Source organism: Chamaea fasciata, unplaced genomic scaffold (assembly GCF_029207755.1).
Source record: "Chamaea fasciata isolate MVZ Bird 193981 ecotype frontalis unplaced genomic scaffold, bChaFas1.0.hap1 SCAF_56, whole genome shotgun sequence".
NCBI classification, from domain to species: domain Eukaryota; kingdom Metazoa; phylum Chordata; class Aves; order Passeriformes; family Sylviidae; genus Chamaea; species Chamaea fasciata.
This window is the reverse complement of record NW_027094141.1, coordinates 661,156-688,280: the sequence shown is the minus strand read 5'-3', so window position 1 is coordinate 688,280 and position 27,125 is coordinate 661,156. Positions and strand designations below refer to the sequence as shown.

The window sequence follows — 27,125 nt, the reverse complement described above, 5'->3', positions numbered from 1 at the left end:
TCTGGGCTTGGAGATAGGATGAGTGTCAGGAAGGTACAAAGGGAAGAGAATTTCTGGGTAGAACAGGGTCAGAAGCACTAACTTATTGATAAGGGGGCTACATGAACATATCAATATTCCTCTATCCCACTCTCCTACCAGATTCCAACACTTGTGACAAGGAGCAGATTGGGTGAGCCCCCTCAGCAGAGGTCAGGGCTGAGTGAGGAGGATGAGGATGAGAAGAAGTTCCTGCTCAGTTCTGTTCACACACAGCAGTTCCTTCAAGGGTCGGTGTGGGAAAAAAGCCCCTCAAATGTCTGTGTTTACACCCTCTATTCATGCAGTCTCTTGGTGTATCTCCATGCCAAATGGTGCTCTGTCTTCCTTAGTATTGGTTTTGCAGTAACAAATAAACAAAAGTTTGATGGAAAGCAAAAAACAAAAAAAAAAAAACAAAAAAAAAAAAAACAAAACAAAAAAAAAAACTTTTAAATTAAGTAATTGAACAACTGTGCGCAATTGGTTGTGGTTCAGACACTTTAATGAAATATTAATTTTCAAAAGGGAGTCATAAAATCCCCAAATGCTCAGTGAGCTAGTGAACATATATCTCCTGAGATAACTTAAAAGGTAGACAATAAAAGTTGTTCTGAATTGTGTTTTCATCAGATATACACAAACAAACTTGAAGTCAAAGACCACTAGAGCAGCAACCAAAACAAACCTAAAACAGTCTAAAATATTCTGTACCTTTTGTGTGACTCCAGTTGTATTTCTAGGAAAGAAACCCAAAGAAACTATATTTCTTCATTAGAATATTAACCTTTTTTACTGTTAATACCCTGTTTATTTTTGAATATTTTGAAACATTTTTTACAATAATTACCTATGCAGTTATTTATGTAACACACTATGCTTTTTTGAGTGATGATAGCTATTACATTTTATTGGACCATCAACAATAATAATTCTTTCCAGCTGAATGTATAAATAAAGCTTGCTGTGGATTGACAAAACAATCTTCCCATCAAAAATGTCATTTCAAAATTCAAATGCTTTGTGCCAGTGTTCATTCACATTACATTTGGGGGCATAGTGTGGTAACTGGTAGTTCCCATTTTCTCTATTCAATTCATTTTCACTTATTTCTTTAAAATATGAGGATCCTTAATATTATGAAGAAATGGCATTATTGAATGGAAATGTTCCCATTTCTCCAAAGCTGTCCCTCAGATTTTACATTTCACCATAAATATCAATTCAGGTTATGATGCTAGGAAAGAGCACTGCTTAAATTTCATGCCATCTGCAACATGGTCTAACAATAATCACAGCTATTCCCCTTTTCTGAATTCCCTACAACACCCTAGCAACTACTGCAGGAGAATAAAAGTTACGCTCCACCTCAAAACTTAAGAATACATAATTATGAGTAGTTAGGATAAATATTTCAGGGTAAGAGGCCATGGTTTGTAATTCCCCTAAAGCAGGGTCCTGGGGTGGCTCTTTGGTGTTATATCCCCAACTGTCCTCTTTATGCTGTATGTTAAGTTCTCTACCTTTAAGACTAGTTCAGAGAGAGAGGAGGGAGAAGGAAGCAGTGTGGAATTTGTTTCAGACAGGGCCTGACTCCTGCACATTGTTTCTCTTGGACAGTGTTGTCTGCAGCGCCTACGGACTGTGGGACAGAGATCTCCTGTGCTTTTAGTTAGTTTTAGCTGCCTGAGGCAGAGGAGTTCCCTGGACTGTTTTTCCTTTGCCTCAGGACTGTTTAAAGCCGCTCTGGACTGAAAAGCCCAGAGGAGCACCGGGAGCTGACCCGCGGCCCGGCGGGGCCTGGGCCCGCAGAGCTGAGCTACCCACAGCAGGGACTGTCTGAATTTGTCATCTCACTTCAGAACAACGAGAGGTTCCATTGTTTCATATTATTCATTCGTTATGCTTGTGGGCACTTTGTTTGTTAAATAAATCGTTTTTTCCACTTTTCTCTGGGGAGGTTTTTTTCCTGGACCAGTTGGGGGTGGGCCCGTTTGGGTTTGCTTCCCAGAGGGACCCTTTTTTGGGGATTTTCTCCCAAATTTCCCCTAAACCAGGACAGTGCAGCGCGTGACTCCATTGTGTTTTTTTAAGACCATTTCATGACAACCAACAACCTTGAGGAAGGGCAGGCTGGAAGAGTAAAACTTCAGCGTTCCACCTGTCCGCAGGACACTGGGATTCCCCTCCCGCTTGCCTTTTCCTCCCTGAGAGGACTCTCTCCTCCATATGGCCGCAGCTTTCCTCTTGGAAAACCCTCTCAGCCATAGCCTCCTTGATGACTACGCAACGGCTTCCACCCAATTTTTCACAGCAGTTTTCTGTCAAGACCACTTTGTCAATCTGCCGCCGGCTACCCTCAGCGGGCCCACGAAGCTGCTCATCCCTTTGACAAAGGCTCCGAAAAGTGTGAACACATGGAAAGGGCCATGTTTGATTAACAGCCCTGTGATTGCTGTAAAAATGAAATTTGAAAGGTAATAATTACATTTGTAATTACTTAGGTCTAAATCTCTTATGTTTCCTACTCCCTGTATTTCTGGGCAGCTGGAGCAATGACTCATTAATAATAATAAAGTCATTTAACCCTGCAGGCACGTTACAAGGAGAAAGATGTCATTTGTCACCAATGTAAATAGAACAATCACTGAAGGATACAGCAAGACCACTATTTCATATTTATTGCAAATGATAAAAGGGACATTTTGCACTCATTCTCACCATGACATCCCAATCTGCTTGTTAATTATCAGCAAACATAAGGGGACAGCATACAACATACGAGGGCCTACTAATAATGCATTGTCCTGCGGTGACATTTCCATAATCACTTTAAATCTACCCTACACATCTGCACTAGTTAGAGCTTTCAGCTCTTGAAATCATACCCCCTAGTAAGGAATGAATTATCCTTTGCAGATTGAGCACACAAAAACAGCTCTTTCTCAGAGTTTGAGGGTCTGATAGCTGACATGTGCCTCGCTATTACTTTAAGTGATAAGGTTTGGCATTCTGTTGCACTTGTGGTGGAGCACAGTGTGACTTAAAAATAAATGCAATTGTATTTTTAGGCCAGGAACTTTGCAGTTGTAAAGCTCACTGGCAATATTTTAAACAAGGACTTCTGCAAGTCACTTAATTTTCCAGTGGTTTTCAGCACTGTTCTGTTCTTTGCTTCCTCAAGAACTCTGGAAGGACAACTCTGTCTTAGATGACACAAGTGCCCTTTTTCATAGGCAGCTCAAGTAAGTTACTCAGAATTTACTGGATTTTTAAAAAGCATTACTGATAATACTCCCTGTCTATGAAATAAACTTCTGAAGAAAGACAATTCTTTCCCTATATGATTATATTAAGAGCCATGAAACTTTGAGGAAAATTCTTGCAGAGAAATTTCGCCTGTGGCATCAGTATGAAAACAAATGAAAGGATGTTTCAGGTAAATTATCTGAGTTTCAACTCCATCAACCTAGAACTTAAATTTCTTCCTTGGTTTGCTTATTCATCAGCACTTATCTAACCATCAGACATGTAGGAAGAACAGAGAACAAACTTAACAATACGGAGCTATAAACTGTTATTGTGTGGGTTAGAAAGGAGGAAAGAAAACTTCCTAAATCTGCTTATATTTTCCCCAGGTATTACAACAAAAGAAAAACATGCTTTCAAAAACTTAAATAAGTAGTGTTAAGAAATAAGACACATCAGGAAAGAGTAAAGTGCACAGAGTAAAATTCATATTTTCACTGTTAAGATAGTGACAACACAGAAAGGCTCGTATGTGGAGTGAAATGTTTTGTCAAATTGAAAAATGGAAAAAATATGAACACTACAATTTTCACATCAATTGGAGGTAAAATGTTTTGAATTACAGTCATTTTAATCTTGTTTTATAAAGAAAATGACTTCAAATGGGTGATAATTTAAAACAGCATAATCCAAACTTCATTGTGCTCCAGTCAGGCATTGGAGCGTGGCTCCAAGTGATTTGGAGCAATCTTTGCACATCAGCTCAGAGCCTCATTCTCAGCAGACATTTGAACAACAACAACAAAAAGATTCCTGAAAACTACAGTTCCCATCATTTACCTGAGAGTTCAAAATCACTGACTGAGATGGCTCCAACTTCCTAATTGGGCCATTATAGGCATTGCTGGCACCTTCAGAAATTTGGGCAGCTCCTACTGAGGGAACGCTGTCACAGCTACCAGCTCTTTAACAGTCCCTTGTGTACCAGCTTCTCCACTGAAATTTTTCTGTTTGATTGGAAGTTCCTCATCTCACTCACATGAGCCTTCTCCAACTATTAAGAAGTTTTTTGGGCATCAAGGAGTTTTGCTGACAGGATATATATATAAAAATATTTATTTATTTATATATTTATTTATATATTTATTTATATATTTATATATAAATATATATATATGTTCTCCAGAGTAAATTTCAATTAAAAATATAAAAACAGTGGAATTTTAGCTAGCAGCATTACTAAACTTACGTGGTTCTCCATAAAACATATGATTTTATCAGCCCCTAGACAATTGACAAATGATGGGAATAATTTAGGCCAGGTCAACACTTGACACAACCCTTTACAGAACATTTTCTCCTAGCATGGATAATTTTAAAAGGACATTGTTAGGAAACAGTGATAGCTGTGATTGTTCTGGAAGATTTTAGTGTCAGTAAGATCAGCCAAAGGAATGGAAGTGAGCAGCTGCTGACAGCATCTTGTCAGCCCATTGCAACAGCTGTCAGGAGTGGTTCTGTGACCTGCAGCCATGAGGACTATGATTCTTGAAAACAGGGTAGTGGTTATTGTTGTTGTTATTATTATTATTATTATTATTATTACTACTACTACTACTACTACTACTACTACTACAACTACAACAAATAATTACGCAGAGCATAACGAATAGAAAACTGTGGGGGTATTAAGTAAAACTTCATGAGGTATCCAATTGTTCGTGAAATTAAACTTCATTACTTGGAAATATTTTTAAATGGAAATAAACACACTGGTTGATCTTTAAATTCTGCTTTTATAAGCTCAATTATATAAACATCTTCTTATAACCACACACTGTCTGTGTGTCTGTGTAAGGATTCTGAGGAGAGATATAAATTTATTGACCTTCAAATTTCAGAGAGTAGGTGTCAAGTTTTGACTCAGACCTCCTTATATTCATATTTTTATACATTGAACCATAGCTGTCTTTTCAAAAAAATTTAACGTTCACTCCTGTTTGATAAGCTTTGGCATGAATATGCCTAGGCTAATAAAAGCCTAACATATATTATTTAACAAGGTTAAAAACTAGCAATCAGACTTGTCAGGGAACTTATCACCTCCTTTAGAATATAAGCCTCAATCAGCCATTTCTCTACTGCATGGGACAGGGGCTCTCTTAGGTTTAGATTTAAGAAAATCAGTTCTCACAAAGTCACTAAACTTCAGCATCCAGCTCTTTTGAAAGTCCGAGTTTCAAATTAGTTTTGAAATCTTGGTCAGGGCAGACACACACTGGAGGTAACCAAATAAATCCCAGCAGTTCTTGCTGGGTGTGAAAATTCTTGAACTAACCTAATCTCTAGTTCATAAACCCACAAAATCCCATAATTTATGTTTATTTTTTCTGAAGTCCTACAGAAAGGATATTTTAAGTCTGGGTTAAGTGCTGCTCTGGCAGATGCCATATAGAAAGCTGTCAACACTTTTGGCACAGATTTCTTTTTGAGAGGGTTCAAACCTGAATTTCTGAAGGTGATGTTCCTTGAGCTTCATCAAACTGCATTTCACAACCACCTTTCCTACAGTTCCTGTGGATGGCAGGAGAAGTTTTGACTCAGTCTGTGTTCCAAAGGGCTGCTTTAAATCTTTCTATGTTTTTTAATTAACCATAGGATATAAAAGGACCTAAATGAAAAGCTACCAGTCAATTGCTGACTAAGTGTTCACCAGCCTGTTATTGAACCTATTTCATCTATTTGTTCCTTAATTCACCCATAGTCTAGAGATGTCATTAATATGCTCAAAGTTAATTTATTATCCCCTATTGCTTCTATTCAGGCCCATGTTAACAGAATAAATTCATCACAAATGATCAGACTTGAAAAGGCAGATTTGGATTCTGACAGAGAATAATTGATCATGGCTGGGAAAAAGCCTCCCACAGACTGGGCTGTTGGAATGCTGGAAGATGAAACTGGAATGACTGCAGAACTCCTGCAGAAAAGGACATGAAAGTCTTGGGGGGCAAAACAAACAAATAATTAATCCCCGACTCCATCTCCCCAAATAGGGAGGTTCCTGACACTGAGTATTTTTCTTTTTCACACTCACAGGTCCTTTTTCTTACCTTCTACCCTGAGGCAGAAATAATCATTAGGGCTCTGCTGGTCCTCGTTTCCATACCCAGAGCTGGGGACAGAGGGGCACAGGGAGTGCCAGGGACATTCAGAGCTCTGCAGAAATTCAGAATTCAGAGCTCTGGGGCCACAGACTGCTTATCAGTACATCCATGCAGCACATGGCCCTGCTGTAGTGCTGCACAGTGCAACACTAATTTATTTAATTTGCTATTTTTTGTCACCATCCCCGTGATAACAGCAGGTTTGGGGTGATCTACTGCTCTGTTACACCACGCCTGCTACCTATCTGTATATTATCTGAATTACAAAAGCAACTGGATATAACAGCATTTATGACGTGTTTCAGGTGCTGTTACAAAAGAAAAAAATCAAATCTATTTTGTAGTTATAAGTCCATTATCCAGTGGAAATGGAAAGCACAAAGATACTGTCATGAATGTGGCACCACTGTGATTGTAACAGGGGTTTGGAGATTTATTGTAAAGCCCAGAAACACTTGAAATGAAACAACTGATCGTAGCATCATAGTCAATATTCTAACTATTATTATTTCGGCAAGTTATTGTTTTGTCCCCAGCTTCAGCACGGGGAGAATTCTCCTTCCTCCACAGCAGTGGCTGCTGTGGACTGGACATGGCCCCTTTTCTGTCAGACTGTGACTCCATTTATCCATCCCTTCATGTACTTGTCTCCTAATTCTGTACACACCAGAGCCCTTTCCCTGCTCCTGCTCTTGTTACACTGAGTAAATATGCAGTGTCAGGACTTGAGTTACCAAATTTCCCCAGGGAAAAAGAGGGGGAAAAAACCAGTGAGTAGCCCAGACCTGTCCAGGAAATAAAAAAACTCGCTCGGCTCAGCCTAGATATTTTACAGAGGATCTTATATACTGATATAGCAATGAATATCAGTACCCAAGTGTTTGTAAATATGTAGATTTATCTGGATGATTCCTTCAGAACATCCCACCTCCCTTTACCCTCTTTCTATCATATTCCGGAACCCACCTGAATTGTGCTTCTAAATGTGCTGCTATCAATATCTGGGTGGGTGGGGGTTTGTTGTTGTTGTTGGTTTTTTTGTTGGTTTTGGTGTTGGGGTTTTTTTGTTGTTTTTGTGGTTTGTTTGTTTGTTTGTTTGTTTGTTTGTTTTCCCCCAGATTCAAATGCTTATTTATACTATGAATGCCTTGGAACTAAGACCTTCAGTGAGGTGAATGTACCAAAGGTCTGATCAGTACCGGATGTCCCAATGAAGAACCTCTGTACCAAAAGGGATCCAGTATTTCCCAGGGAAGCAATGGAGAGTTAGAAAGTGCAAACTCTGCAATATTAATTCAGGACCCTTGTGTAAATGTATTTTGATGCAAACTTTAATTAAATTATCATATACTATTTTTCTCATTGGACCCTTGGGCCCAATTCAGAGAGTAAGTAGTTATTCAATATTTCTCTTTATCTACTCTAATCAGCATGTGGCCATACACCTTTTTAATTAATATTTTCAAAGCCTTGTGTTGAATGCAGATTTATTCATTTCCTCATGTACTCTGTTGTTTTCACAACACAATCAAAAGCTTCATGAACATGAATAATATCCCACCTGAATTATTTGCTTTATTGAGGCCATTTGCATCTGGGAAACTGAGGATTTAAAAAAATTGAGTAAAATTATGCAGCCTCCATTATTTCATTATTTCTGGGTGCCCAACATGAGATAACTTAAACCAGATTGTTATACTCTTGAGCACTGGATACTATATTAGATGTAGTTTTCAAAGCTTCCCTGTTGGAGAAGGGGATGATGTCCTTGGCACTCAAAGAAACTCAAAGAAACCCAAATGATGAAACATGATAGCAAAAACTCAGTTTTCCCCCACCACCAAAGAGCTGTGCTGCCCATTTTAAAATGTACAACAAAAATACAGGAATGTTGAAGAGCTGTCTTTCATTGTCCTTACTAAATCTAACCAAACAGAACATCAAAAAAACCCATGAATGTACTTTGAATAGTCTTACAGTGATGAAGAGCTCATTATTTTAATAAACCACTAAAAATCTAAGAATTTTATGAGCTTTGATGATTTCTTACAGTGCCAAAACTTTCCAGAAGATATATCTTAAAAATTAGCACTAACTGTAATGCAATAAAATGTAATGATTTCATAAAATTTGACATGGTAAACCAATTCTAGAAATTCCTCAAAGTGCTTCTCGGAATCAAATGGACTGGACTATAGTTACAACTGTTCCCACTGTAAAATCTCATTATTTTTATGTAAGTTAAAATAGATTGGCCCCTTTGCAGTGAGAAATGCACAACTACATGAGTGTTTCTCAGAACTGTGCTGCTGTTACCCCTGGCTGATGAGTGACTTGTTTTGCAGCCTTTTTTCCCTGTCTGTTTCTGCCATGGGTTGTACCTGTGGGGAATATTAAAGGTAAGGTGGCTTTCAGAAAGCTGTGAAAGCAGGCCCCAGAAACAGAAGGAGCAGAAAAACTTGGAATTAGCTGCAGCTGTCAAGCCTGAAAGTAGGAAAAGTTACAACAGTACAGCAAGCGCGGACATGAAACAATAGTCTGAGACTTAGGTTTGGCCAGGATAGACCTTAAGGCTGCAGAAAAATCTGCTTAGCAATATAGTAGAAGGTTTTAAGTTTAATAATGGAGTATTATGTATTATAAACAGAAAGCATCCAAGCAAGCATTGTTTGAAGCAGGTGTGTGTGTGTTTTAAGTGACTGGCTAGAACAATTGTCTGTGAGCTTTAGCAACATGCTATTGGCTGGAAAACTTTTAAAATGCCCTGTGACAGAGAGATCTTTGGCTGCTGCTGGCAGACAAGAGCTGTTGCCATCTTTCAATTGTCTCAAACCCTGTTATGAGGCTGATGCTGCAATAAAGACTCAAGGAACATCGTAAACTTTGTTCTGAGGTTGATTTGTAATAAAGATTTGAGAAGTGTATTTAGTAGTCCTGTCCCATTCATGCACAAACTTCCAACACGGTACCCTTTTCTCCCTAAGCTCTGCAGACAGGCTGCAGTTTCCATGCCAAACCCTCCTGTCCTTGGGGAATGAGCCAAGTGCAGAGACTGACAATGAAGAGAAGGCAACGGGACACACGCAGAAGAATGCAGGAAACACTTTTGAGAGCAGCAACTCTGCTCTCCCTTTCTAGTTCCAACACCATCATCACCTGTGGGAAAGTGACTTTACAAATGGTTATCATGGAGATGGTAGAAAGCTCAGAATTCCCTGGGCTCCTCAGCAGCAGGGAGCTCAGGGCAGTGACTCTGCAGCTGGGCTGGTGAGCTGTGTGATCACTGAAGCCACAGCCATCAAATCCCCCTGGATGAGCTCACACCCCTTTTCACAAGAAAGACTCTTCAGGGGAACTAAGGAGCACAGAAAAAATGGGTTAGAGCTTGGCATTTCATGAAAGCAGAGATTAGATCAATATAATTATGTAGCAGAGTGTGTAAATGGGCTTGAGGACAGCTCCAAAGCAGGAGGAGAAGAAGGGGTATCCAACTCCCAACAAAAGAGCTTGGCACTTGGCCCCTGGACTTGTGACAACTTGAAAAATAAGAGCTCTGAAGCGAATGGTCATATTTCTCTCATTCCAGAGAAAAGAAGAGGGGAAAAAAGCAGATATTAATATCTATCCTTTCATGAAAGAGAAAAGGGAAGTGGGGAAAGCAAGATGCACTCCCAAGGAGTTCTGGTCCATCAGATTTTAACGCCAGGCTTTTAATTGCAAAGTTCCATCTTCACAAGTAACAAGGTGCTGGCCACCTCAGAGGAAGTTCAGCAAACTGCATTTTCTAATTTGGACTCTAAGTACCCACTAGAAAGGCCATTTGTCCAAAGATTTTTTAGACACAATTGCTTCAGAAGTTCCACAGGCTCACAGTAAGCAGCCGGAATGAAGGCTTCTCTCTCCAACTCACAAAAAAAAAAAAAAAAAAAAAAAAAAAAACCAAAACAAAAAAAAACCTGTTAAAAAATGTTCACAACTAAACGCAACTAAAGTTTGAGCTCGTAACTTTTGCCGGCCTGCATGAAATGGTAACTAAGAACTGCCAAAAAATTAAAATAGGTATAGAAAATAAGTATTAAAAAAAATATTGGCCAGAGCACACAGATTCAAGCACATAGTCAAATCAAAACTGGTAATTGCTGTATTCCAGTCAATTAATAGGGTGTTACAAGAAACTCTCAAAAAACCTCATAAGTATCTGATATAGTTTAAGAGAACAAGCGACTGTGAAATGATGCATTAAAGGAAAAGACGCTGTTCTAATAATTACCTTTCAGTCCATCCAGTGGCTCTGTACGATTCCAGAATGTGACATTCCTGTACTGCTGACTCTGGGATTCAGTACTTTCTCCTCTGACATATATGGCAAATTCTGTCACTCACCCGACATATCATGTTCATCACAGATACACTTTTTTCTGACTTATTTTGTGCACAGCTTATCATATTACCAAAAATGGGTAAAACAACTGGAGGAAAAACAACTGGGCTCCCTGTGAAGGGGCAGCACAGAAAAAAAATTTATCAATTCAGATTTTTAAATAGCTGTGATACTTTGAATGGAGTGTGTGAGCTCTCAAGAATTTGTTACTTCTTGTAAATTATTGGTCCAGGGTTCTTTACCTTCTGAAGATTTTTTTTAATTATTATTATTTTAGTTACTGCTTTAGATTGTCCATCAAAAAGAAATAAAGAAAGGAGCAAAAAAGCCACAGGGCACCTAAAATGCCATGAGGCAACAAGCTTCATCAACATCTTTAAATCAAAGACTTTATCTTCATATTTTCTCCACTTCATAACAAAACTGGATAATACATGGAGAAATGTTCATTATATTCTCAAAACACAAGCTTTTATGAACCTGATAATACTAAAATTTTACCTTGCCAAATGGTTCACCGTGACCACCTTAAATGCATTACATTGGCTTGTTATTTCCATGCTAAATGACCAATATAAAATTACTGCACAAGTTCTATGGCTGGTGAAATAAATCTGCTCAGAGGACACTCTTGATTTCCAGTCAGCCAAATCTGGCTGCCATCTGACATATTAGACAAAAAAGAAAAAGTCATCTTTATATATATATATATATATATGGATAGATAGATAGATAGATAGATAGATAGATAGATAAGTAGATATTAATAACAATCCAAACTACCCACGCTTTTCTAAAATTGGGTCAAAATCTCAAATCCTGAAACATATTTCATTTCTGCTTCTGTACATGAATCCCAGTGACATTTCATGCCAATCACTGTGTGGATTTTCTGTCCTGAAACTTGGTGGATAAGTCACAAATTATGCTGGGGTGGAAGAAATAGGTGAAATGAAAATATCCCTTGAAATCAGTGTTTCTAGTATGATATGTGGAGGGTCTTTTTGCACAGAAAAAATGAGATGATTAACAAAAAGTTGTCTTAGTTATGTTAATTATCAATTTATCATAATTTTGAGAAGATCTGTGAGGATTGCTGGAGATGTGCTGACAAGATGTAAGAAGAATGGATAAAGGAATAAAAATAAACCCATGGAGGGTGATTGGGATGTTTCCTTAGCTACAATTAACTGAGATTTTTATGGAAAATTTTAAAAAATCTATTGCAATATGGAAAAAGATTTTTTTGAGTATTTAGGAGTCCGTTTAAAGGTAAGACTTTTCAGGCTACTTTTTGTAAACCCATCAGCTCTGCTAAAGCACTGTTTTTACTTCTAAGGAAGACAAAATGTCACTTCCCAAGGAAGTTGATTCCAGAATAAAAAAAAAAATAAAAAAAAGCTGTATACAGGTCACAAAATCTATTTGTCTAATTCATTTCTTGCTTCTTCTTCTTTGCCTTTTTCCCCTCCCAAACACCCAGTGCAGCGCTGGGCCCTTCTGTTTAGTCAGTGGCCAATTACAACTTCTCTGGCGCAGTTTTTCATCCCAAGGCAATTTGGTAATCTTACACTGATTAATTAAACCCGGGTCTCTAAACAAACTGCTCCAATTCCTGTATCCAGAGCTTGCATATCTAATCCAGATAACAGGATAAGCAACGTGACTGTCAAAGTTCACCAAGAAATGAAAACAAGAGCCCTGTGTTCATTCTTCTTTGTGGAGTTTCTAAACAAAGACTAAGTTGTACTTCTAGGTAGAAAATCTAATCTGCATTTAAACAGAATTTCTCCAAATAATAAACAAAAGCCTGAAGCAACAGTTTTACAGCAAGTCTCGCTGCTAGTGCAGAGCCTAATCCTTCTATCTCTATCTGTAATCCCTTCTACCCTTGTATATTAATTTCCTTGCCGGTTTATCAAGTCATCTTGGCAGAGTTCACAGGAACAGCAGCCTCTCCTCACTTCCTCAACTCTCTGCAAAGCTGAGCCTAAAGCTGCTCCAGCTTTGGGTGGTCAGCAACTCAAGGCAAACTCAGATTTATGAGAACAAAGGGAAGTTATTAACCCCAAGAGGGAGAAGGATGGCCAGTAGCAGCATAAATCTCCCCCCAAAAGAGGCTTAGGCTTAAAACAGCAAGATGCTAAATGCTGCAGATTAGTTTTTAAAATCTTCTGGGACAGAGAAGTTTTCAGATGCTACCTTGCCACTCAGTATTTTATTTTTATGTTTGAAGGCAACAGATCTGATACCACCTGAAGACCTCACCTCTCCTACTGCTTTCCCTCAAAAGAACTATTTACATATTTCAGTAAAGAAATTAAAAAAAAAAATTACCCCCCTTCTCAAAAAGGGGCTCTGTTCTAAATTTAAAAACAATGAAGGAACTCATTATTAAATGAAAAAGATACCTCAGAGGAAAAGACAGAAGGATAGAATTAGCATTCTAGATGAGATTTGCCAGATTCTCAGATATAAAGAAAGTTAGTACCAGATGAGCAATAACTAATTTAATTCAGGCAGCTCTGCTTTAATACAGGTCACTGCTAATTAGACAAATACCCACTAGATTTGTCTACCTGATTCCCACTCCACTCCTAATATTGACAGACCATCAGCACATCAGCCTTTAAAATATTTTCTCGCTGTAAGCCCAACAAATTTCACCTATAACTCTATTGTATTATTAGATGTTGTTCCAGGCTGACTTGTTCTCTAAAGGGCCAAGGGGACCCAGCTGCCTTTGAACCAACGCAGTTTGCAGTCACAGGAATCATCTTGTTTACAGGACTCAACCATATAGAATTTTTTTTTTTTCCCCTGAAAACAGAGTTGTAACTCCCATTTTGTGAAAGGCATTTTTTGATTTCAAGAAAGAGAGATAAGTTAGGAGTCAGTTTTCCTCCAGACTGTAGCACTTATTCACATTCAAGGTAGAAAAACAACAATATTAAGGATTCTGGAAAAGAACTTGATAAGCTCCTTTGGTAAGCAGAAAAAAAGAAAATCCCAAACCAATTACTCTCTCAAGGAAACATTCTCTTTATGAATCAAAGCTATGTGCCAATAAGTATTTCTTATTAAGTAGAAGATTCTTGCTCTGCAGGGTAGGAGATGGACACTGCGTAAATTGAGTAAGTGTTAAACTGAATGAGAAAATGGTTGTAGGCAGAGAAGAAATTGAATAAAAGGGAAAAAAAAAAAACCAACCCCAACCAAGCTTTCTACTTCACTACTAAAGATAGCAAGTTAAAATTAGAAAAGGATATACAGTAATCTTGTATTATTGATGGATTAATGATATATTTATTAAGAGAGAAAATACACTTTGCATCATTATAATGCCATAGGGACAATAAACTGCTTTGCTAAGTGTATAGGGGATATTTTAGCTACGGCCAGAGGCTTAAATATTTCACCATTCCACTGGAAAACATGTAGGATTTCAGATGGAAAACAAAATCCTATGTAAAAGACAATCAACTCACAGCAAGAATAATTAAACCAGCATTTTATGTTCCTGTACAGTCAAGTATGGAGATGATTATTTGAAGTGTTCTTACAGGAGGTCAGGTTTCCTGGCCTGGCTGGCAGACACAGGGAACTGCACAGAACTTACTCCAGCTGTTGGTGCAACCAGTTTAAAAGTGAAATACAGCACCAACCTTGCCTCTTTTGATGGATGACAAAACACAATGAAGAGAAGGAGAGGAAAACTTTGGGTATTCCCTCATTTCTCAGATGGCAGGAGAGGTTCACATCTGCCCCACTCTCTTTGTTTTGCTGGGAAGTGCATTTTTACACCACATTTGCCCATCTTTGGCACCAAAGATAAGCAATGGCACATGAGAATTGGCATGGCTTAAAACCCTGAGCAAACAGAGGACTTGCAGAAAGTGAAATCCAAAGATCAAGCATGATGTCACACTTAGGGAACATTTTATAGAGCTGCATTCACCTCTGCCTTCATGGTTTTTGGATCTTCAGGATTCATGTTTTGAGGCTTTTTATCTCAGTCCTCACAGGTAGAAGCCTCTTTTCAAAATCAAAGTCTTCCCAGATGATCAGAAAACAGAACATGGTCAAATAGCATGAAAACAAAGGGAAAACAACTAACTAGAACTGAGAAGCAGCAACTCAGGGAAATTGGAAAATTTTGAGTACAAAAGCCTTTGGCCTACATATAATTTTTTTTAAGTCCTCCATATTATAATCTCTTAGAAAATAAATTTAGCCACATAATAGCAAAGTTTTCTGTAGGTGTTTTGGAATTTTTACTGAAAAATCCCCAATATTACCAGTTTCACTTTAAAGAGTCACACAATACAAATAAAAGCGCTCATAAAGTCAATTAGAAGTCAAAAGAAAATAAGCGTTGAACCAAAGTAATTAAACTATGCAATAAGAACGATTAATCTGTGAGAGTTCACGGCAAAGGTAAGGCACGGATCTGGCATGTACAGTGGAGAATGGATCTAAAAAATTCCCTAATTAGTTGGAATTAAGTGGTCACCTCCCTTAATTGGAAGGAAGAATGAATGCAAACTTCAAGAGGAAAGGTTTTCTTTTTTTAAAGCAGGGAAGAGGCTTCCTGCTCCCTCTGGCTGTGCCCCTGCCCGGGGCAGTCCCTGACCCTGGATTTGGGTTTCATCTCTCCCTGCTGGCACATCCCAGGCTGGCCCATCCCAGCCTCCTCCTTCCAGCAGGGAATGCCACAGCTGGGAGCATTTCCAGCTGCATCCTCTCAGCCCCAGGGAGGGCAAAGCTGAGGATGAAGTGCTGGCTCTGCCCATTCTTCTCCAGGAAATGAACCCTGACTCTTCCCAAACCACTCGGGTTCAGCTGTGGAGACAAGAAGGAAATCAGAAGTGTAATTTGTAGCTGCTGGGCCAGGGGCCACACCCATAAAAAGGATATTTTGTGAATTTTAGAGGAGAGCTATTAGCAGTCTTCATTTATCCCTCCTCCAAGTAAGTTTTACCAGGAGTGACAGTGGCGTTGGCACTCTGTGAGGATGTTCTGGAGCCTGGGAGCAGGAAACAGCAGGGGTGCTAAAGCTCCACCTCAGACCCATGCCCAAGCCATTACATCTCCACATCAGCTTTTTCTTTTTTTTTTTGGCATGGAGCATCACAACTTTGGCCTCACAGCAAAAAGAAAAAACATCCAAAAAAATTACTTCAGCTTAAAATGTACCATTCACTTCTGATCACTTTCTTTTTTTTTTTTAAATTCAGTTTGTTGTGAACATAAATCACCCTTTCCCAACAATCTTCCTGGCACACATGTGGGTGCCATGGCAACTGTCACAATCTCCAAATCCTGTGCTCGTGAAACACACAACTGGGTGATGAAAGGATTGCTATCTGTGAATCCATAGATCTGCAATCACCCCCTAGCCGTGGCTAAATAGTATAAATAATTGTAGCATGGGTCTGTGGTTTTTTTTTTTTAATGGGGAGAAATCCAGCAATAAGAACAGAAATTCAAATATTGCTTCTCCAGTCCAGATGTATCAAGATATCCAGCATTACAAGTCTCTTAAGAAACTGAGTAAATAATTACATTGCATTCAATGTAGTGAATAACTGCCAGGAAGCAGACTTAAAACTCGGATTCTGTTTTAATGTATTTTATTTATGGGCGCAAGTGAGGCCTTCAGGTAACTGAATACAAAATAAATTGGACTGTGACTGCTAAAAGAAAAGTAGATTTAAGGTAGGTTTAAGTAGAACAGGTACTTAAAACTAAAGAATTGCTTAAAAACAAAGCAAAAACAAGACGGGAAGAGGAAAACAGGGTCATTCTAACCTTGGTAGTCCACATCCTGATGCCTGAGGTAGGAGGAATGAACCACATACTAAAATATCCCTTCATATAACTTTTCAGACTCATCTCATGTCCTTTTCAAAGCATCTGAGTCCCAAAACACCCCATACTTTAGAAGATTCTGAAATTAATATAAGCTTATTTTCAAAATCTGCTTCTGATTTAAGTCAGGTGAAAGGAAACATAGAACAAGTTCTGCTGAGAACTATTCTTGTTTTGCCTGAATTGGCTTTTCCCCCCTTCATCCAAACTAATTAAAAAATGTTCAAAACAATGAGATTTCCTCAGCTTTCTTACCATGGGCAGGGATTTATTCCTGGGTTACAGGATTGCAGAGGTATTATTCAGATAATAAAAAAGAAGGCCAGAGATTTGTAAACAATGGCAGAACAGCTTAACCATTTGATCTGCACTTTTCTAATAGTCATCACTATAAGAGCTTATTTTGTTATTATATTCCATTCTTCCTGAAATATCCAGTAAAAAACCACAGTTCAACTTACCCTTGAAGTATTTCCCTTTTCCATTTTAACAAAACTTGGGAGTTTCTGAATATTTCTATGCCTCTATCTGTATTCCATGAGGCTGCCCATTTCCTGAGCAGCTGAAGCCCTGAAGGAGAATCCTTTGGCCATATATTCCCTTTATAAATCCCCAGCTGATGCAGTTTACAATACTCCACTGAACTCCTGACTTTTATTTACAAAGCTCAGAAGAGAACTCATACCAGTGCCAGGCTGTTATGTACACCAAAGGATGTATCCATTTGATTAAGTCTCCTCCTTTATTCTCCACATTGGAACAGAGAGAGCAGGAGTAGCTTTTTCTTCTTTTTCTCCTCAGTGTTGCAGTTTTTTGTTTTCAGTGCAAGCTACTGGCATAAAATATTTAGCAAGATGTGAACCAGAAAAAAAAAAAAAACACAAAAAAACCAAAAAAACCCCACCAACTAATATTTTCATAGTGAGAATGTATAGATTACACATGGAATAGATGGAAAGGCACAAAATTAATTCTCAAAGGGCTGGTAAAATTACATCTGAACTGTCTGAAAGCACAGATCTGGTGTGTATTTAACCACCACTGTGATTGGTGCTTTCAAAAAAAAGAGGAGTCCCTTAAAGTTACCTATTTCTGTTTGAAATTTTAAAACTTTTTTTGCATGTGTTACAGTTTACTTGTTTCACCCAGCTCCTGTAACCCCTGCCACTGCTTGCAAATGCACATGTGCAGTAAATCCACTGTGGACTCACCTGGAAGCCAGGGGCAATTAAGGAGAAATAACTAAGGTAGCAGTATTTTATCATTGCAGGCCCAGAGTCATGAAAACTACCAAGAATTTAATTAATGTGTTCGCTACCCTGTGCATGACAACTGCCATTCATTAAGATATAATCAGCAGTAATATATAAGCAGAGGGTAGATCCCAAATGATTGGAGGGTTGAGATGAGCTCTGAGTTGCTGCCAGGCAGAGCTGCTGTGCCTTGGCCCACTCCTCTTTCCTGATCAGAGCCAGGTCTTCCCTCTGCTGCCCAGTGGCACAGAAAAGAGCAGAGAGCACCAGCACAGGGAGCTGTGAGCACACAAATAGGAGACTATCCCTCACCAGGAGCTCCAAGGGATCCACCTGGCATGGCAGGGAGGGCTCCTGTGGTGCTGTTTTGGGGCTACCTAAAAACAGAGGCCAAACAGAGTTAAGGGAGTAAAAATATATTTATTTTTGTTCTTTAATTTTATAATAAATATATTTTTTGGAGGGGCTTCAGGTACAGTTTGGGCAGACAAAGCCCCCCAAGGGCTGCACCCAAAAATGACCACAGGTCATGGGTTTTCACACTTGTATAAGTTTGGTCCATTTGCATATTGGGGGTTAATCTTGCAATTACAGCTTCAGCTAATGAAGCAATTTACCTCAAGTTTGCTCCTCCCAACTCACTTTTGTTTCCATCTCACAGTCCTGAGGCAGTGAGGTGCCCTTGATCCCCAGGCCTGGGGAGGAATTGTTGTGTCAGAGCAAAATGGGGAAGCAGCAGCTCACCCTGTGTGTGGAGTTTAGAGTTATACACTAAAGAACTGCAGGATTGCAAAAAAATGAAAAATATAAAAGCTGAAATCTTAAGGCATCACCTGCAGCCACCAGCACTGCCCTGAGCCCTGGTGCTGGCTGCACCACAGGAGAGCACACCTGTGTTCCCTGTCAGGGCAGCACTCACAGCCGTGGACAAATTGATACTGGGATTGGGAATGCTGGCTCACAAGTCTCTGGCATGATCTAACCATAAAAAAAATAAGATACTGTTGTTTTGTTGGATGTTTTTTCCCCTTATGTGTTGGAGAATGGCAAACCCATCTATGCCCATGATCTTGAAAACATTCTTCCTTTTGGCCAAGGCAGAATATGTCTTTGCAGCATTTCATTTGCTCTGTGATTCTAGGAACCTTAATTAAAAAAAAAAACAACAAAAAAACAAACAAACAAACAAAAAAAACCCTGCACAACATTTGAAATCAATTCTTCCTGTACTGTTTCAGCCTGAAGAGAATCAAATTCTTTCAAACCAACTTATTTGAGAACTACCATGAATATTGGATGTAAGTAAAAAGAGATTCCAAAAGCATTGTGGGCACAGGTATGTTCTTTCGCTGTTACCCAACTTGAAATTTCAGGGACCCTGAGAAAGTTGGCAGCCTCTGATGAACAATTTTTGGATAGACCAAGAATATACTGAGGCAATCTTGAACCACGCTTGGCAAAAACTGAGCAAGACATGGTTCAAAATTATGTTGATCTGTCACTGAGGAAAAACTTTTTGTGATGAAGTGCTCAAAGATAACCAAGTTATGAAAAGAAAAATCACTGGTTCCCATGATGAACAGGTTATCTAAGCAAATATAATCAGATGGACGTCCAGAGAACAGACACATTAGCAAATTAAAGAAAGAAACCAAACCAAATCAGAAAGCCCTTGTGGAAATTAACCCAGCACAGGAATCACTCGAGTGCAATGTGGGGAATCAAAGTTGATCATAACTTATGGCACAGGTGGAATCACATCTAAATTGCCCAAGTAATGCTGCAACAAACCTTAGTGAGCTGTGCTTGATCCCCCATCCTTCAGAGCTGGGTGAAACAGGATTAATAATTTCATTAAGTGCTTCTTTATGCATAAATTATCATCTCATTATCCTGAAAAGGAACTGGATCTCGGGATCTCGTTTAAGTTTACTTGTGTTGGATTTGGTTGGTCTGGTTATCTCTGAGTCGAGGTTGCAACACAGCACAGGGAGAACAGAGGTGAAAATATGAGTTGCTTTCATTCAGTAACACCTTATTATTTATTAAAAAGCATTTGGCTATGTCAGAGTTTGCCAAATGTAATAATTAGGTGTCATGCCCTCATAAAAATGTAAGCAATATGACAGCCACTAATGGAGAAAGAATTGAAGGCTAAGTAAAAAAATAATGAATCAATGGAACAGCCAGAGATTCATCAGAGGAATCCCAATGTCTGGTCTAAATACACTTCTGGTGGAATTTGTCTAAGGTCTCAGATCACTTGTAGATGAGACTTTCGGTTTTCTGAATTGTAGATTGTGGACATTTGGAAAAGAGCTAAGTTAGTGCTAATTAATCCTACAGCACGAACAGCAAATGCCCGTGTTTGGCCTGAACTTTAAGACACTCGTTGCCATCTCCTTGCAGACATGACATTATGAGAACCCCTCACAAATTAGCTTACATAACAGAAAATAAAAAGGAGTTTACCCTTTAGAAAGACAGAGTTCACCATCTTCAGGTGCTGGAAGCAAAGACTAGAGCTGAAAAGAGGCCAAATTGCTCTAACATTTAACCAATTTGGATCAGACGGGCTGAAGTCTATGGTCACAATGGACAAAGTGAAACAGAAAGGAAACTTAATTCTCCCGTTTTGTTCTACTGAAAAATGGGTTTCTGGTAAAGCACAGTTAATCACGGTGAGGAAATGACATGTCATAGTCATGGCACAATTGTGACAGCACCGCTGCTGCTAACTTATGAAGTCTGTGACCATTTGTGATTCTCTCCTTTGTACTAAATCAAAGGTTGAAGGCCAGAGTACTCCAGGTTTGTATGTGATTTTGCTTTGACAGGCACCTCATACAGAATATCCTTATAAAATGAAGATATCTATTATACTTTTATCATTTTCTAAGTTTGGGAACAAAAATGTTAGGATAATTGAACAAGGTATTATTGCACGGCTAAGATTTAGTAGGGATCCTTTTCCTTTTCCTTTTCCTTTTCCTTTTCCTTTTCCTTTTCCTTTTCCTTTTCCGAAGTGCCTTTTCTAGCAAAAACCACATCAAGAAATACCACCTAGATGACAAAGAATAATTTTTGATTGATCCAGGACACACTTTGCTTTAATAATGTTTTTCTTTTACTTTCTAGGAAGCTGCTTATTGAAGAAAGGAAAGGGACACTTAAATAAAAAAGTTTCTTGCGAAGTTATTTCACACAGATGAATCAGTGCAATGGAGACCTTTTTGCTACTTCATCTACTGTCTAATGAGAAAAAGACATCCCAGCTTTTAAATCCAATTGCACTTTAGCTGACCTACAGTTCTATTCATACAGAGGTAGATGGGAAAAGGTAACAATTCTAACAATTCCCACCTGACCCAAAATTTCAGGACAGTAATAAATTTCAAAGCGTTTTCCTTCTGCAGGCTGAGTAGTATTTCTATGAAAGTGAGCAATAAATGCATTTCTGCTGATCTCTGCACTTCATTCTGATGAAAACAAGTGCAGGAATACACATGACCTGGGAATTCTGTGGTCTGGGAACCACGGGATCCAAAATGCTAAATTTCATTGTTACTGAGCTGGTGAAGTTCCCCACTCAGGAGCTCATGTTCCAACCAGAACCATCCCACCTTCTGCTTGAAAAAAACAAAACCCATCCCACAACCTGCAGATGAAAAAAAAAATCACTCCAACAGAAAAGGTGTAGCAATGATCACATAAAAATACGTCTGGCCTACAGTGGGCATGCTGTGACTTAGATGGGGTCTTAAAGAGGAGGAGGAAGAATAATCGTGTTTGTTGAAGATGTAACATAATTCTGAAGAAATTGAAATTGTTGCCTCTGTATGTGGTAGGCTTAAACAATATTTAACTGGCTGTTATTTCACTTTGGAAATCTGTTCTGCTGTGTGTTCTGTTGAATTAGATCAAGAATAAATTTGGATGAAGATAAAGTGCCAGCTCCATCAGTGAGAGTGGATCAGAGATCACACTCGAGTCAGAGGAATAAAAAGAATGATTAAATGAGGTCTACGTGCGTTTTGTAGGATGTACGGCTGGAGGCTCTTTTATGTGAAACGACTTCAAAGCTACCTTGTAAGAGTACATTAAAAATAAAATAGCACCCAGAAAAGATATGAGAGGGCAGAATTTTAACCCTGAAAATTTCTGCTTTTCTTGGTAAATTACAGATAACACTCATCAGCAGTACTTAAGCCACTTCTCCTCCACGAGCTCGACAGTGGCAGGCAGGAGTGTTGCGACAGTCCAACTCCTTTTAGCGGCACAGAGACAGCCTAGAAACAGTCAAGTGACAGGAAGATTGTCTAAAAGGCACAATGATTGTAGGGACAAATGTCTACATGCAGCAGCCCCCTACCACCCACACTGTAATAACGATAACCCTCAACACAGAGAAGACACCAAATTGTACTTTCTCATCTGCAACACTGACATTACAGACTGATATTTGTACATTTAAATGGTCCAGTGCCTCCTGTTGCTGCATCCAAGCTGGTATTACATGTGTGCATTGCTGGGAGAGAAGGTACTCTATCCTTTATAAAGCAAACACATCTGGTGTGCAAGCCTTCTTTTTATGGTGTCTGATTTTATCATGATGGCTGCACATTCATGAAACAAACAAAAAACACCAGTTAGGCTTTAGACTTGCAATGGGAGCCCTTGCTGAGATTTTTCAGCCAAGATGCTACGTCATTAACAGACGTTTAATATTGATTTCATGCCAAACTATTTGCTACACACCATATTTGTGGTTCCTTGGATGTTTCAAATCTTAGCTGTCTCAAATCTTTTCTCTCTTCACAACCTGCTCTTCCTTTACAGAGCTATAACCTCTTCAGGGATGTATCTGGAACAACTCTGGGTGAGGGGAGCAATGAGACCTTCTTTGCTCCCATCTCAGTGAAATGGAGCACTGCAAGCACCCTCTTCCCTTCCACCCTCCCGTGCCAACCTCCCCTGCACCATGCCCTTGGGGTTCCTTGGCTCTGTGCCCCGCTGATGGGGAAAGGAAGGTGCCAGAGTGTCTTAGGTTGCAATATGTAACCAAAAATGATGTATAGGGAACACGGCCAGAGGTGGGGAGTCTGCAGCCTCTCTGGGTAACCTGTGCCAGGGCCTCACCATCCTCACTGGGAGAATTTCTTCCCAATATCCTATCTAAACCTGCCCTCCTTCCCCTTATGGCCATTCCCTGTTGTCCTGTCACTCTGAAGGCCATTCCCTCTTTTCCTGTCACTTTGTTCAAAGTCCCTCTCCAGCTCTCTCAAAGCCCCTTTAGGTGCTGGAATGGACTCCAATGTCTCCCTGGAGCCTTCTCACACCCAGGCTGAACAGCTCCAGCTCTCTCAGCCTGGCTCCAGAGCAGTTCCAGCCTTGCAAATGTCCATTGTGACACTGCAGGGCTTCCTGTAACCAAGGCTGCATTGTCACACTGTGGAACCAAGGAGACCCTTATGACACTGGGGTCCCCATGGAAACAAGGGGCCACTGTGACACTTTGGGGCCTCAAGGAACCATAAGTGTCCTTTGCGATACTGCGGAACCAAGGGGCCATTGTGACACTCTGGGGCCCCATAGAAGCAATGGGACATCGTGACACTTCAGGCCCTCATGGAACCAAGGAGAGCAGTGTGGCACTCCAAGGGCTCATGGAATAAAGGAACCCTTGTGACACAGGGGAGGCCAAGGAAACCAAGTGGTCCATTGTGACATTGAGGGGCCTCCGAGAACCAAGGGGCCATTATGACACTTTTGGGTGTTATGAAAGCAAAGGGGATCCTTGTGGCACTGTGGGGTCTTGTGTAACCAAGGGTCTGTGTGGCACAGCAGGGCCTCATGGAACCAAGGCCATTTCAAAACTGCTGAGCCAAGTAGACCATTGGGACACTGTGGGGCCTGATTGAACTGATGAGAATATGGTGACACAGTGAGACTTTATGGAAACAAGGATCCATTGTGACACTTTGGGGTCTCCTTTAACCAGGAGTCCAATTGTGACACTGCAGAGCCAAGGAGATCATTGTGATCCTACAAGGTCTCATGGAAACAAGTGGCCATTGTGTCACTTTGGGGCCCCATTGGACCAAGGCCACCGTTGTGACACTGTAGGGCATCACGGAAGCAAAGGGCCCTTGTGACACTGCAGGGCCCCATGTGTAAGAGACAGTCCAAAGATCCCTCATCTGCCTCACGACCATCGTCAAGGACAGAGACTGAAACCCCTAAAAGGGACTTTAAAATCTCAGCACAGGAGTTCTGGCCTGGCTGAGGTGGGATGTTGACCAAGTGCTGCCTGCCAGTGTGTTTGATGGAAAAAACCCAGCACGCATTTCTATCGGAACATCAGAACCTGAGCAGAAACAATGGGCAAGTCACGGTGAAGAGACTGCGCCTGCTGACTTGTACTGGTTGACACTGTACCTGCTGACGGCTGACCTGTTCTGAGTTCTCAAAACGAACACACTGTAATGATTTCCCCCACCTGTCTGGCCAATTGCCTGTCGCTTCAGAGAGGACTATAAGGACCCCTGAGTTAACCACACACTTTGAGATCTCCCCACAGAAGAAGACGGATCTATTGGCCAGACCACGAGGATTTCGTCTCTCCGTTGGTAGCTATAACCCACCTCCTCTTTCTCTTTTCTCGCTATCCTCTATTTCCCTTCAAATCTCCACTATCGCATTTGTTGGCACTAAGTAAAGGTGCATTTTTGATTGAGTAAACTGAGTTGTCCCCTGCTGTGTCTTTCGCGCCTTGAGATCCTTAAAACAAACCATCAGCTTCCCCGCATATATTTGCGGACCCTGACATTAAATTGGCGTTATGGACAGGATCTTGATGGACAGAGGGGTTGCGGGTTTTATACAGTTTGTAAAAGGAGAAGGACCCTCGTCTCAGCCGCACCTAGCACACCACTTCGGTGAGCGCTGTTAGAAAGCAAGGGGGGCGAGGGAAAATTCCCACAAACTCTATAGACCCAGGCAAATAGCACTCCCTGTCATCAGGATTTCACAAAAAGATCTCATTGTGCAAAAGATGGGACTGTAGTTAGGTTTTTTTGTGTGTTTTGGGCTGCTTGGTGTAGTTGAGGAGACAAATATTTGTAACTAAGGTGAACCTCCCAGGCAGTTTTGGTCTCCTCGCCCATTCCAGGGAAGCGAAGGGAAACACAGTTGTAGCTGTGCTTTTGGTGTAACTTTAAGAATACCTCCCTGAGAGTGGTTTTGGTCCCTTCACAAAATGAGTGAAAAAGATAAGAATGCATTTTATGCTTTGTTAGCGAAACATGGCACCGGACCTTCTCCAGATGGAGAAAGGTGGGCACAGAATAATTGGTTTAAATTTGAAAACATAGTAACTAGAATATATTCTTTACAACATGATGCTAGATATAAACTGGGCAGAAATAAAACCATTCTTTGCTCAGTTTTGGGGGCCTGTCTCTCGGCAGCCATAGCAATCCGTTTTAAACGGGTAAGTGAAGAAAAAGCAGTAATAGAATCCCAATTAAATTTGGTAGAAGCTTTGCAAACACAATTAGAACAGGAAAGAAAGAATTATTTGCTGCAGACTTCCCTTGCAGAAGGGCGAAGTAAAAACTTAAAATCTGCAGATTCACCCACAGAAACAGAAAGAAAGGAGACATACAACATTAAACAAATATACTCTCAGAAAGAATTAGAACACATGCAAAATTGTGGGGAACACTGTTGCTCCAACTTGAGACCTCTCATCAAAACAGAATATAATTCTATAAATGAAGAGGATCATGATCCCCACATAACCACCAAAGAAATACCATACATGGCCACTGAATTAGCTAAATTAAAGAAAGAATACTCCCGCCTCCCAAGTGAATCAGAGACGGAGTATGTTTTTAGAGTCTCACTCACTGGGGGTGACCAAATTCAATTAAGTGAACAAGAAGCAAGTGGCTATTGGGGACATGGAGTTTTCTTAACAACAGGAAATACACGTGCTCCATGGTCCCTGACACAGCGTGCAGCTTACTGGGCAGGGGGGTTAAACCCCCTTGAGAGGGGCGACCCTCTGGCAATAGTCGGCACTCCAGACCAACTCCTAGAAAACATACACAAAGCTGCATGCTTGCAAATGATACATGAAAGGAAATTAATCTCTGGCTATGAGTCACCAATGCAACAGCCTGTCAAACCTGAGATCATGACCCCCCCAATTCGAGGTTTGCCAGAGTCTCTAAAACCAACAGCAATTCTTCTTCAATAAACAAGAGCATCTATCTCTCTGGTAGATAGACTTGAAAGATTTCTTGGCCATACAAGAGATCAAACTGGTTCCACTGACTCCACTGACTCCTCACCTTTTACAACTCCTAGCACACAATATAACAGCAGTCATAAACTTTGGACATGGAGTGAGGTAGCAGAGGAGTTAATAAGTTACAGTAGAAAATATGGACCAGTGAAGTACTCAGAGGACAAACAAGAAAAACCCAGAGGAGTCAGGCACATTGCCTCTCCTAATGAAAAATCAGAAAAGGGAAAACAAATTTCCAAGTGGCAGCAACGGTGGTGGCTAGGACTGAAAAGGGGAGTTCCACGAGAAGTAATGAATAAATTGCCATATGATAAATTGGCTAAAATAATTTCTAATTGGCTCTGTCCCAAACATATTGTATTGGAACCATCAAACCAACAACCCAGCGCACCTCCTGTCCGCAAAGACGACAGCCCATACTCCACTAACTTGGAAATCCAAGCAATTTTTGGACAAAGATCTGCAGAACTAAGGCCATCTGCAGGATTCAGAGAACCAGTGTCCCAAGAACAGCAGCAGGAGCCAGTGAAGAGAACATCGCTCAGTGTCACTCCAGGCACGGCTGATGCCGGGCACAGCTCAGCCTGTGGGGAGTTCCCATAGCTCCTGCCTTCTCCCTCCCTGCTGACAGCTCCCTCCCTCCAGCCCTCAGACCCTGCCCATCCCCCCTTATTCCCTCCCAGCTCATCCCTTTGCTTCGCCTTTCATTAATAAACACTTTGGCTTCTTCACTTTACCTGCGTCTCTGTGGAGCTGAAGCGGCGTAAAAACCTGAGCCCTGGCACACACAGGCCCCTGCTGCCGTCCTCTTCCGCGCCGTGTTTTGTGCAGAGACACAGAGGAGCGAGGCCGCGTCAGGCTGGAAAGGTGCC

General features: G+C 40.3%; 1 long non-coding RNA gene across 1 annotated transcript; it reads right to left on the bottom strand.

The window, feature by feature from the left end:
* Positions 1-1,062: 1,062 nt before the first annotated feature.
* Positions 1,063-17,271, bottom strand: LOC136304180 (uncharacterized). Its single transcript, XR_010724410.1, has 3 exons — positions 17,148-17,271; positions 5,772-5,841; positions 1,063-2,473 (listed from the first exon to the last, which is right to left on the bottom strand). It is a non-coding gene; the product is annotated as an uncharacterized lncRNA (long non-coding RNA).
* Positions 17,272-27,125: the final 9,854 nt, after the last annotated feature.